Source organism: Phoca vitulina, unplaced genomic scaffold, assembly GCF_004348235.1.
Source record: "Phoca vitulina isolate PV1807 unplaced genomic scaffold, GSC_HSeal_1.0 scaffold11, whole genome shotgun sequence".
Taxonomy (NCBI): domain Eukaryota; kingdom Metazoa; phylum Chordata; class Mammalia; order Carnivora; family Phocidae; genus Phoca; species Phoca vitulina.
The window spans coordinates 24161777-24175017 of NW_022589714.1; the positions used below are offsets into that span (position 1 = coordinate 24161777).

The 13241-nt window shown below is 39.5% G+C and overlaps 1 protein-coding gene across 1 annotated transcript in view; it reads left to right on the forward strand.

The window, feature by feature from the left end:
• The window catches only part of LOC116635773 (protein eyes shut homolog), a 602300-nt gene that overhangs the window by 489698 nt on the left and 99361 nt on the right, over nt 1-13241 (forward strand). The window lies entirely within an intron of this gene.

Consider the following 13241-nt stretch of genomic DNA (forward strand, 5'->3'; position numbering starts at 1 on the left):
GCTTGTGTTCCTGTTCTCACTATCTCTCTCTGTCAAATAAATAAATAAAATCTTTAAAAAAAAATTTTTTTAAATAAAAAATAAAAAAAAGTACAAGATGCTGTAATAAGATTAAGAAGTAACTTGCCTAAGAATATAATGTTAGCTTTGATATACAGAAATAAATATGTCTATAAATATTCCTAGAAATAATTAAAAGTATTTGGTATTAATATTTTATCAACTCAGGGCTGGACCTGTTTCATTTTTATTTTCACCGTAAAAATTTTATTTTTTTTTAATTTTTTTCAAGACTTATTTATTTATTTATTTATTTATTTGAGAGAGGTGGTGGAAGGGCAGAGGGAGAGAGAGAGACTCTCAAGGGGCTCCGTCTCACAACCCTGAGGTCATGACCTGAGCCGAAATCAAGAGTCAGATGCTTAACCGACTGAGCCACTCTGGGTGGCGGCTCAGTCGTTAAGCGTCTGCCTTCAGCTCAGGTCGTGATCCAAGGGTCCTGGGATTGAGCCCCACGTCAGGCTCCCTGCTCAGCGGGAAGCCTGCTTCTTCCTCTCCCACTCTCCCTGCTTACGTTCCCTCTCTCTCTGTCTTAATAAATAAATTAAATAAATAAATATTTATTAAATTAATTAATTAATTAATTTTAAAAACTTAAATAAATAAATTAAATAAATCCCATCTCTCTCTGTATTAATAAATAAATAAAATCTTTTAAAAAAAATTTTTTTAAACAAAGTTTACCCTTTGGTGCTAATGGTATTTGTTATCAAATTCTAGAATAAGGCTATCAAAGTGAGCACAGGTCACTATGCCCCGGGAGCAAAATGAAACAAACAGATCTAACTTGCACTGACTCATCAATAGCCAGAGCACCACACCCTGATACAACATGTATGAAAATTGAAACTAGAATAAAGAAGAATTTGTGACTAAAAGGTATTGAAATTTTTGGTATATATATCTTTAAGGAAATTGAGACAATGGATTTATATGTAGCTGGGAGAGGGGGAGTTAGGAAGTACTATGAGTTTCATTCTCTGTGGGGCAGGGTTATTTCTATTAGAAGTTAACCAAGTCACTTTTATAAGAAAAGGCATCACACACCAGATGAGAATGAAGTTTTGTCCTTTCTGATAAAAACAGAACTATTCATTCTATTGAGGTAAAAGCTATTGAAAAATGCAGTTGGTCACAAAAAATTTGATTACTAAAGGATGAATCATCAGTTTTGCTTCCTAGTAGAAAATTAGCCTGATTTATTAGGCTCTTCATTTCATCGTAGGTAAGAAGAAATTCCTACATGCACCCATCCCAAGGAATTTCTCAAAATAACTAACCCTTCCATTAATATAGTCCATGAAAGTGCCAGAGCAATTTGAGATTCCTACCCTCATGGAGCTTACCTTCTAACTGAGAAGATCAAAAGAAAATAAAAACGGTTCAAGACACAGTATAAAGTTTATGAAAAGACTTATGAAGGAAATAAACAAGAAGTGTAGGGAGTAAGATGACAGGTGCTCATGACAAAAATGACTCCAGAAGAGTAGGGATTTGTGCTAAAGCCTAAAGAATAAGAAATATGACATATGAAACCAGGAAAGCAACTATTCAAGCAGAAGTTTCAGAAAAATGAAAGACTCTGAAGAGAGCTGGAACGTGGGCTTTTTGAAGAATGAAAAGTTGCTACTCTAGCAGAGCATAGGGAGCAAGGGAGAAAACCATATCTGACATGAGCAGGGCCTACATCATAAAGGGTCTTAGGCACATGGGAAGGTTTTAGACTTTTATTTCTCAGTGCCTTAAGAAGCCAATGGAAGGTTTTAAAGAGGCAAGTGGTATATTTGTATTTGTTTAAACCATTCTGACTACAGTATATCGATTTTAGAAAGCTTTTGTCAGTGACCCTGATAAAAGATAATTTTGTCTAAGACCAGGGTGATGGCAGTGGAGATGGAAATAAGTGGATGAACTTGAGATCTGTTCTGGAGATAGAATTGACCGAACTTGCTGGGACGTGTGTGAGAAGGGCTGAATCAAGAACATCTAGGTTTCTTTATTTTATTTGTTTGGACTATGGGTAGATTGTGGTGCCATGAGGAGGATTAGGAGCATAACAGGGTTTTTATAGGGCATTATTGGGAGGTAAACAAGAGTTTTATTGTGTACAGATGAAGGGAAATAATGCCTGTTAGATATCTAAATGGAGAAGATAAGAAGGTAAATGGGTAAATGATGCTCAAGCTCATGGGAGAGGTCACAACTAAAGATACAATTTGGAGAGTCATCAAAGTGGAGGTGGTGGTTGACACCATAGAACTGGAGATTGTCTAAGGAGAAAGGGTAGACAAAGAGGAGAAGAGGGCTGAGGACCAGGATTCTACTATTTAGGGATCTGGGAAAGGAGAGAAAGCCATGAGAAATGCCAATACCATCCCCAGACAAACACCCCCCCCACACACACACACACACATTATCTTTCAGCCCATAAATATCGCTCCCTTGGTGATGTTGCATTGTCTTAGCCTAGATCCCCCATCAAAGCAGAACCTGGATAAAGAATTGCATTGAAGTAGTTTATTTTGGAAATGAGGATCTCAAGAAAGGGGAGTGTAGTAAAAACTTAGAGGCAATAAAACAGGAAAGGGGGGCAAGTCAGTACAAAGGTGTCTTATGGGGTTGAAGCATGGATAACTGTGCTTGATTCTACTGAGACCTTATGAGGAACTGTCTAAAATGACAACATTGTCTGATCTTATGAGGAAATGTATAGAACAATTCTGAGAATTGCCTGTCCAAAGGACAAGAGAGAGAAGCATTTAACCATTGGCTCACGGTTCCTTTTGATTGAGGGTTACCCTATGGGATCTTAATTTTCCCACACTTCTATATTGCCATACAAAACTAGCAAAAGTGCAAGCTCTTGCAGACATCTCAGGCAAGCAAAAGCTCCAGAGAAGCTGGGGATCGAGGAAGGAGAGCTTAACATATCAACATTCCATTAACAATCACAAAAATGCCCACTCAGAATGTCAGCTCCCTTCAGGAGCCATCTTTGCATCCAGCAAGCATCAGGACTTTCTTTACTCCCCCAACTAGTGTGAGGTAGCGCCCCATATCATTTCTTGGACCATTCACTGTTACGAATCTGACCTCCCAGAGATTCTCTAGAACATACTGGATATATATCTATTTAATAGAGAAAAACATAGAGCAAACCAATAAGCATTGTCATTGCCCAATTGCAGCTACACGTGAGAAAAGGCACAGAATAATATCCAAAACTCCCTTTTTTAATCTTTGCCTTTTTGTTAATACCAGAGGATGAGAAATCAACTAGTTTTATCAGCAGTTATATTTGCTACATAGCACTTTTCTTTCAGATCATAGCCATATCTACCATACTAATATATTCTTCGGGGGATAATAGGAAATATAATTATGACGTTTCCTACCTTGTTGATGTTTCCACTGGGGAATTCATCCCGGGGCAATCATGGCAGTGATGACAGGAGCCAAAATAAACAAACACTGCAAATGGAAAATTCACAGCTGCCTTCCTTTGTAAAGTGCTTTACTTTACACATTTGTGCTCCTCATTCACATTTCCTGTTGCCTCCTATGCAGGCATAAGCTCTTCTTGTTTTCTTAAACCACATCATTTTATTTTATTTTTTAAAGATTTTATTTATTTATTTGAGACAGAATGAGAGAGAGAGAGAGAGAGAGCACATGAGAGGGGGGAGGGTCAGAGGGAGAAGCAGGCTCCCTGCCGAGCAGGGAGCCCGATGCGGGACTCGATCCCGGGACTCCAGGATCATGACCTGAGCCGAAGGCAGTCGCTTAACCAACTGAGCCGCCCAGGCGCCCTAAACCACATCATTTTAAAGACAAAGCGGGGACGCTTCATCTTGTCTCTTGCGGGCTGTGTCCTTTCTAAAAATATGTCTTAATTTACCTTATCCTCCCAGCCTGCGCCTGTCAATGGAACATAGCTGTTGAAGAAAGTAGAGAAACATGCAGACTGAGAGCCTAGAATCAGCGTGGCTGGGTTAAAATCCCCACTCGCCCCCGCTAGGAGCCTGCGGAGTGATCTTGGGCAAGTCATTTGGTCTCTCTGTGCTGCAACTTCAAAGAGTCTAATAATAGAACCTAACTTACAGAGTTCATGAGAATTAAATGAGATGATTCATGTAAACTGCTTAACACATCACTGGACACAGGGAAAATGTTTTTGTTTTGTTTTGTTTTTAAGAGCGTTCAAGTCAGGATTCTGACCCTTACAGAGAACTGCCATGTCTCATCATTGTGGGAAAGAAGGCTGGATCTCCATCCTAGCTAGAAAGAAAACTCTCTAGGATGTCAAAGGAAATCAAAATTAATTTCCTTTTAAGAATTTTTCTAACTTGGTGACACTCTGCAGTGATTAGAGACAAGCCAGGGTATTACAAAGTCAGGTAGAAAAGCAGCGCTCCAGGATACAGATAATCACCAGGCTATTTAAGGACATGATACCTCTATAAAGCGGCTTAATGTCAGGCTGGCATTTTGTCATGGCATATTTCAAGTACATGCAATTTTCTGTCATGTAAGCTCGTAACTCTTTTGATAGCATCCACTCTGATATGATCCAGCTTTTTCTCTCCGACTCAACAGCTGTTTGATTACCCTGCTGTTCAACCCATCTCAATATCCCTCATTTCCCTCCATGTTTAAATTCTCTATTTTCCAGCTCCTGGTTACAAAGAAATGTTAAAAGATCAGGCCTAATCCCAGAGGGGAGCAAGAAGACAGGGGCGATTGTGGCCACACAAGAAAGCACTCGGGAAAGTGATTCCTCTCACCCTGGGTGGAAGGCAACCTTTGAGTGTCCTGCATTTTTTCTTCCTTAAGAACTGAGGGAATTGCCTCTCCTTTTGCTCAGTGGGAATGTTCACACCTCCTGCCTTTCACCTTTCTTTCTATTTCAGCATCTGTAAAGAAAAAAGTTAGATTGGCACATCTAAAAAAGCAGCACTTAAAATAAATATATGTATTATTGTACACTGAAATGTTCTTGAAAAACAGCTTTGATGGACTCCTGCAATCCAACCCACTGCATTGAATTAACACCTTTTTTTTCCATTTGTGCAAGTGGCAGTCCCCGCAGAGCAAAGTTACAGTTATTGTTCCAATAATTATGGCCATTACTTTGTGTTCATAAGCAAATGAGTCTGTGTGTGCGTGCGTGCATGTGTGTGTGTGTGTGTGTGTGTGTGTATCTGGGAAAGATTTTCTGCTCAGAGTCTTTCATTAGGTGTCTATAGTTATTTCTGTCATCTTTCTCTAAAGGCATTATGCTTCCTACCAATGAGCGGTATGAATTTAGTTACATATATGTACACATGCACGCTCTCGTGTGCACACACCCTCACACACACACACACCTGTTAAAAACAAGATAGTGAGGTATTTTGTCTTGGGGAATTTTATTAGTTCTGGCAGAGTCTGCCAGTTACTCAACCAATATATTCTCTCCTTTTTTATTAATACATCCCTGAGTGTATTGGGGGCAGTAATGTGCCCAGCTAAAATGTCCCAGCCTCCCTTAAAACAGAGTGCAGCCATGGACTCAATTAGGACAGTTGGATAAAAGCAGAAGTGTTGGAGAATTGTACTGACCTCTGGGAAAACTCCTGAAGAGTGGCATGACCCCCACCTTTGCTTCTGTTTTAGGTTCATTGTAAGCCTAAAATGTGTGGGAGATGACTCGAATTCCAGAAATCATCTTGGATCATAAAGCAACCTTGAGAATGGAAGATACATGCTAGGATGGTGAAGCAAAAAGATGGAAAGGCTTAATGAAGTCCCAGATAACTCTAGACCCACCTTACCATTCAGGGATTGTCCAACATCACACTTTTTGTTAATGAGGGAGAAATAATCTGTTTTGCTTAAACCTCTCGTATTTTGTTATACGTTCCCTGTTATACGTAGCTACACCTAATATTTACTGATATAGTCAGTGCCAAGGTTTCCCTAAACTTTATATCCTGATATGTTTTTTTCAAATATTTCTGATTTTATTCATAAGCCTTTAGATTCCTTCTCAAAGAGAGAAGAAAGTACAGGATTTCTTGTATCTTATTTCTCTTCTTTCAGTCTAGAAGATTTAATAAATTACAACTTTATAAAATATATTTTGCAACCCAATAAAAGTGTGGTATGAACATCGTTCCACTATTGTAAAAGAAATACCAAAGTAAGCAGCAAAATGAAAACATTTTTGCAAATTAGAAAAATAATAAGAAAGCAAATTTTAGCTCTTATTATGAAACATTACCTCTTATTTTAAAAGTACCCCCATGAGCCAATTTCTAATAATCACACTAAATGAAAAATCAAATTAGTTTAATTCACATCTCAATTCCTAGGAAGGCATGCAGCTATTATTGTCTGCTTTTAAACAGAGAACAAAGACTATTCACTATCAAACTCTTACTGTTTGCCTCTGGAACACTGTCAGTAGGACACTAAACTATAAAGGCCAAATGTTCCTTTTGTTCATTCCAGCGCTTTGTCATCGTTTAGCAACCTCACAGAATTTTCCCTCCCCACAGAAGCATTTCCTGCTTATTAAAAACGTCTCTAAAATGGATAGACTATGCACAGGAGTAGAATTGTCTCTCCTGAATATATTTATGACAAATTGATGTTGTAGACATTTGTGGAAATGTAAACCTCTGCAGTTTATCCCGTAGCTCACCAGAGAATTGAACTTTGCCGGTCTGTCAGTCCAGGCCCTCCCACAAAGAGTCCATTTTTGTATCAGATGAATACTGTCAGATCCTACCACACCTAGCAGGTTATGCTTGGTCAGTTTAAGAGCTGTGCTAATGTGATGCACCTGCCAGTTACCAAGCAATGGAGAACACAAACACATTTGTTGCATATTAAAACATTCTTCACAGAAATGGAAAATTGATTAGAGTCTGGGTAAATTTATGCTACATGAAAGACTATAAAGTCAACATTTTATGAAGAGGCAATGGAATTTATTGATTGCTAGGAATGAAGTAAACAGGGATGGAGATGCCTGTGTGTGATGTAAATTGCCTACCATTCCATACAATGATTAGCAGTTATTCAGTTCAAGGGGTTTTTTGTTTATTTCCACTGACGCGCTCGCGTTGTCTTTTCGAATATTTTGTCATTCCATGACTTTGTGCTTGAAAACGGCTTCCCGTGTGTCTTGGGATGAGGTCAGAACTGCTTAAAATAAAGTGCAAACCTGACATGGGCAGACCCCACCTGATCCTGCCGCCCCATCCTATCCATCCACCCTCTGGCAGTTCACACTGTTTTGTATTTATCTCTTAAATGTTGGCCATTTATCACATCAGTCCTTCCCTCAGACAGTCAGCTCTGTGAGGGTAGCAATCACATCTGCCTCGGCCGTCACCGTATCTGTGGAGCGGCAAATGCTGCCTGGCACGTGGGAGGCTCTCACGTTTTGGCTGAATTGAAAATGATTTCAAAGTTCTTTTTTTTTTTTTTTTTTTAAGATTTTATTTATTTGACAGAGAGAGACAAAGTGAGAGAGAGAACACAAGCAAGGGGAGTGGGAGAGGGAGAAGCAGGCTTCCCGCGGAGCAGGGAGCCCGATGCGGGGCTCGATCCCAGGACCCCGGGACCATGACCTGAGCCGAAGGCAGACGCTTAACGACTGAGCCACCCAGGCGCCCCAAAGATTATTTATTTATTTGAAAGAGAGAGAATGAGAGAGAGAGAGCACATGAGAGGGGGGAGGGTCAGAGGGAGAAGCAGACTCCCCGCTGAGCAGGGAGCCCGATGCGGGACTCGATCCCAGGACTCCAGGATCATGACCTGAGCCGAAGGCAGTCGCTTAACCAACTGAGCCACCCAGGCGCCCGATTTCAAAGTTCTTCAGAATAGTCCATCTGAGCTGTCACCCTGAGCCTACTACTATGACTATGACTATTAATTAGGAGCTAGTCAGTAAATATTTGTCAAATTGAAAAAGTAAACTAATAAAACAATCAGTGAAGGAATAGTCTAATCTGGAACATTTCTAAAAGTGTGTTCCACAGCACATTAGTGCCATAGGGTGGCCCACAAAAGAGTGTGTTGGAATGAACTCATGTCTACTGAGCGCTTACTCTATGCCGGGCCCTCAGCTAAGTACTTTACGTTCATCTTCCTACATGATCTACATAATAACCCAATAAGTATGTCATTATTTCCATTGTACAGATAGGGAAACTGAGGATCAGAGAATTTAAATAATCAGTCAAAAGTGAAATAGTTCATGAGTGGTGGGTAAATCTGGAATCTAGATCTCTCCGACTTCAGCCTTTTAAAAAATATTATATAGTACTCTGCTCCCCTTTTAGGAATCCAAGTGTATAGTAGTGATGTGGGAAACAAGGGCAAAAGAAAAATTAAATTTCCTTACTACCTATAACCCACTGACAAGGCCTTGAAACAGGCAGAGGGACATCCCTCTAGGGACTCAGCTGCCACCATGCTAATACTTTGCTAAGGGCAAGAGGCAATCTTGGCCTGACCCCCAGGATCCTGTGAGTCTACTTTAACACATAAAAATTACTTTGGAAATTTCCTTTATCTCTACCCCCCAAGATACATGTTGGCAATCATCCCCCAAACATATGACCTACCGATATACATCTGAAGGGTCTCATGACTGAGGTTTTATTAGACAGTAATAAATGACCTTTTCCCAATAATAGCTAGGCCCCTGAAGGTCCTGGAAACCTTGCTTCCCAAATTCCTTAGAGACTTACACTATCCTTAACCCGCTCCCAATTTGAAAGTATGTAATGGGCCACTCCTCATGACCCCAGTGTAGCTCTTTCTGCCCACAGGTCTTGTCCCCGGGCTTTAATAAAACCACTTTTTTGCACCAAAGACCCCTCAAGAATTCTTTCTTGGCCATTGGCTTCGAACCCTAACGTCTTTCCTACATCAATAGCACAGTGAAAACTCTGAGAAGTCCTGTAATAACCCAGCATCAAACCAAGGAGTTCTTCTTTCTCACAGAGCAAGCCTTTCACAGAATACACTGCAGTAGTTCCCAAAGTGGTCTATGTACACTCCACTGTAGTATTGGAAGAAAATATCAGTTCTCTTTTTTGCCTCAATCTTTTAATCTCTACTTTTGTGTTTTATGATGTCCAAATTATATTAGTGTATTAATACACCAATAACAAGTTTAAATAAATAACATATAGGGGCCATGATCTAAAAAGTTTAGAAACCACTCATTTAGACTACTCCCTTTCAAACATGGCCTGAGATTTTTATTAGTTACATTGATTTCAAAGAATTAACTTAGAGAAGCTGATTTCAAATTATGGTTGGAATGTTTAGGATATACAATATATAAAATTTATTATTTACATCCAATTGGTTGATATTCTTGGAGGAAACAATGGAGTGGCATATTCAAGAGCTGCTTATTCATGTTCTTATGGTACATTAAAACCACCCACTCACCCCAAGACAATTAAATTTACTTAAATTTGCATTCTCTTAGCTCATGCTAACTGAGCTGTGGAGAAGACAGCAAGGGGACTATGGATGCAGGAGGAGAGTGGCAAGTGCCTCTGTTGATACCGGCCTCAGTCCCATCATAGAAAGGCAAAGATTAAGTGTCGTATGGCCGTTTTATGGAAATGTGTTCATTTGTGGTAGGCATTCCTGGACAGGAAGAGTCACATAAGGCCACTGAGACCTAAACTACACAGAACAAGTTTAAGTGGGAGCTACTTCTCCTTTTTCTGCATTGTAATTTAATAAAAATAAATAGTGCTCACAATTATACTATGCATTTATCACTTAGGGTTTTGCTTTGTCTTGATTTTTCTCAGTGAGTCAAATGATTGGTACTTGCTTTTTTTTCTTTGTACTTTTAGCAAATGATGACCCTTCAATACTTTAAGTGTCCTGAAAAGTACTCAACTTTGACAAGGAACCATACCATCAGTTAATATGAATTCCCACTCATACAATGGGGGAGATGCAAGTTAAAGTTCACATATTTGATTCTTAAGAACAATTAAACCTGAAAAGATTGACACTTTTAGAGGTATCATTTTGTCAACTCAGACAGATAAACAATTTCTTAGAGAAAAACATTAATCCATCAAAGGAGCATTTTTAGAAAGTGTATCAATTAGTGTAGAATTGATTAGTCAAAATAATTAAACTGATCATTTCAATGTTCTCATGTCCTATGTCTATGATTAAAAGACTTGGCAAATGAGTTCTGGGATTCCTATCGTGATGCATTTGTGAAACAAAGATAAAATGGGGGAATAATGAGAAGAAAATAGAGAAAGAGTACTTCTGAAAATTAATTATAGTTTGTAAACAAAGCCTGACTTCATACGTACCTATGTTGCATTAAGATTATCCAATGCATCCAACATATACATTCCTTCCACAATACTGAGCATTCCACATGCCTTCCCTGGCTTTATCATATCCCTTACCCTTGAGAAATAAAGGATAAATCCAGAGGTAAGGGTAAGCAGTCTTAGATAATCAGGTCATGGTCCCAGTTTGGCTGTAATGATGATATTATAAACCCTGAACGTGAATGTGAATGTGAACTACAAAAGGGTGTTCTACACATCCAATATCAGTAGTATGGCTCATGTCTCAAAATGTTGGAAGCACTTAATATGAACCATAATTCCCGAAGGGCTATTTGGGTCCTTATTTTTATAAGTAGAGTGTGTTATAAGGATGACTAAGAATTGGGCTTCCTATTCATTTCTGAAATTTCAAAATTTGAAGAGCAAAGAATATCTTGCAAAAGCTCACCTATTACTCTATTTTAAATTAAGGTTTTTTTCCTGTGGGCTAAACAATAGACAAATATAGGTGTATTTTTAATTCCCTTGTTCTAATGAAAGCACATTAGGGCGCCTGGGTGGCTCGGTCGTTAAGCGTCTGCCTTCGGCTCAGGTCATGATCCCAGGGTCCTGGGATCGAGCCCCGCATCGGGCTCCCTGCTCAGCGGGAAGCCTGCTTCTCTCTCTCCCACTTACCCTGCTTGTGTTCTCTCTCCTTGGCTGTCTCTCTGTGTCAAATAAATAAAAAATCTTTAAAAAAAAAAAAAAAAGAAAGCACATTAGTCCTGAGTAAGGGATTTGTGGGAAGTGAATTAACTCTTTCCTGACTCTGCTGTTCTCAGTAACTTAAGAGTGGAACTAGTGCCTTATAAAGTCAATAGGGCTCTTTGAAAGTCAGCATTTTACTGCCCATTTCAATTTGTATCCATGACTTAACACCTGGCAGGGAACATCCAATCTTTTCCAGAGGGCAAATCTAAATATTGCACCTAATGATTCAGTCTCCAAAATTACATTTTGTAATTCTCTGCCATTCCAAAGGGGCCAAGGGTATTTTTGAATCTCATCTTTTTTGTTTCTATGTATTAAATCAACTTGAAATTGTTAAAGTGTGACTCTTTCTCCCCCAAGACTTTAAGCTCTAGAGAAAGAAAAGCCATCATCAGAGTGAGTGGCTTAATACTGCTTGTTGGAGTGTATCCCTGTCAGTCTCCAGGTAGAAGGCTTAACACACACCTTGCTGACAGCTACCACCGAAGGGGGCTTTCCTGCAGGAATAGCCCTCTGGCTGCCCTGCTGAATGCGCGTCCCCTAAGTACCCATTAGGGTTGCTGTCTTAACCATGGTGGAGTTGATTTTTCCTGAGGTAGCCATATCTACCGCATTTTAAGTGTGATTGCCTGTGTAAACTTTAAAACCAGAATGTTTAAGAATTACACGTTTCAGAGGTCTTTTGTCTGTGGATTGGCGGTGTCGCCTGCTTCCTGCCTCCATTATCCCCCCCCCTCCGTTACTTGTTGTAAGAAACAAATACTTTTGGGGAAAGTGCATCTTTAGGATCCTGGATTTTGAGCTACTGAATTTTAGTCTAAATCGGTGTGGCAAAAGGAAAATGGAAAGCCTCAACAGCCATCTCTCCCACATGTTATGGTAATTAGGGACTTACGCAATTTCCCATCCTGCAAATCAAAGGACTTAAGGTGCCTCTCTGCCAACATCTAAAAGCTTCCTTGGTTATTCAACACTTGCCCTGTTGGAATAAGAGAGTATCAGAACACCTGTGCAATACACAAAGGGCTGCAAATTTATGGGTGTATTAAGCAAAGTCTAATTATAACTTGATAAAAAAAAACACAATCCCCTTGACAAAAGCCTATTTCCAGAGAAGCAGCTTTTGTAAGAACAAACTTAGAAGTGATTATATCCTAAATATGCTACTTGGTAAGATTGAAAAGAAGTGTAGCCCAAAGCATTCTTAGATACGGAAAGAACAACACCTCTTTTTTTCACCCTTTCTTCTCCAGAGTAGAGTAGGGTGCTGCATCTTATCAACTCTTTAACATCTGCATGCTGTAATTAATGAATTTCATTGTTTCAGCAAACTCAAATAGATACTGTTTTGGGTTTGTTTGTTTGTTTGTTTTAAGATTTTATTTATTTGAGAAAGAGAGAGAACACAGAGGGAGAGGGAGAAGCAGACTCCCTGCTGAGCAGGGAACCTGATGTGGGACTTGATCCCAGGACCCTGAGATCATGACTTGAGCTGAAGGCAGACGCTTAACTGACTGAGCCACCCAGGCGCCCCATAGATACTGTTTTATTAACTACCAAGTCTTTACGTCACTTTATAGGTGATGAAACTGAAGCGGGCAGCATTGAACTATTAGTGCTGTATGATGGGAAGGCCCTACACTGGAGAACAGAGCCCAGATCCAGGTCCAAAATGTGACCCAACCAGCTGTGTGACCTCCAACAAGTCACTTCACCTCCCTCCACTTCACTTTCTTCATCAGCTAATAAAGAAGTTAAATAGATTGTCCTCCTCTTTTTCAATTTTTTTTTTTATTCCAGTCAGAACCCTTAGATTGAGAATAAGGAAAATCAATCATGACTTACTCCTGCTGATTCAAGTGCAGTTTTATGGTGTGTCTCCATCATTACCGTTCATTATGAAACAGCCCATCAGAGTTAGCAGGTATTTAATACTTGCAATGAAGACATTGTTCTAAGTGCTTTATATACAATATCTCATTTAATCCTCAAAAGAGCACAAAGGGCAGCTATTATGATCATCCCCATTTTATAGATGAGAACACTGAAAATTACAGAAGGTAAATAACCAGTACGAGGAATGGTTGCTTA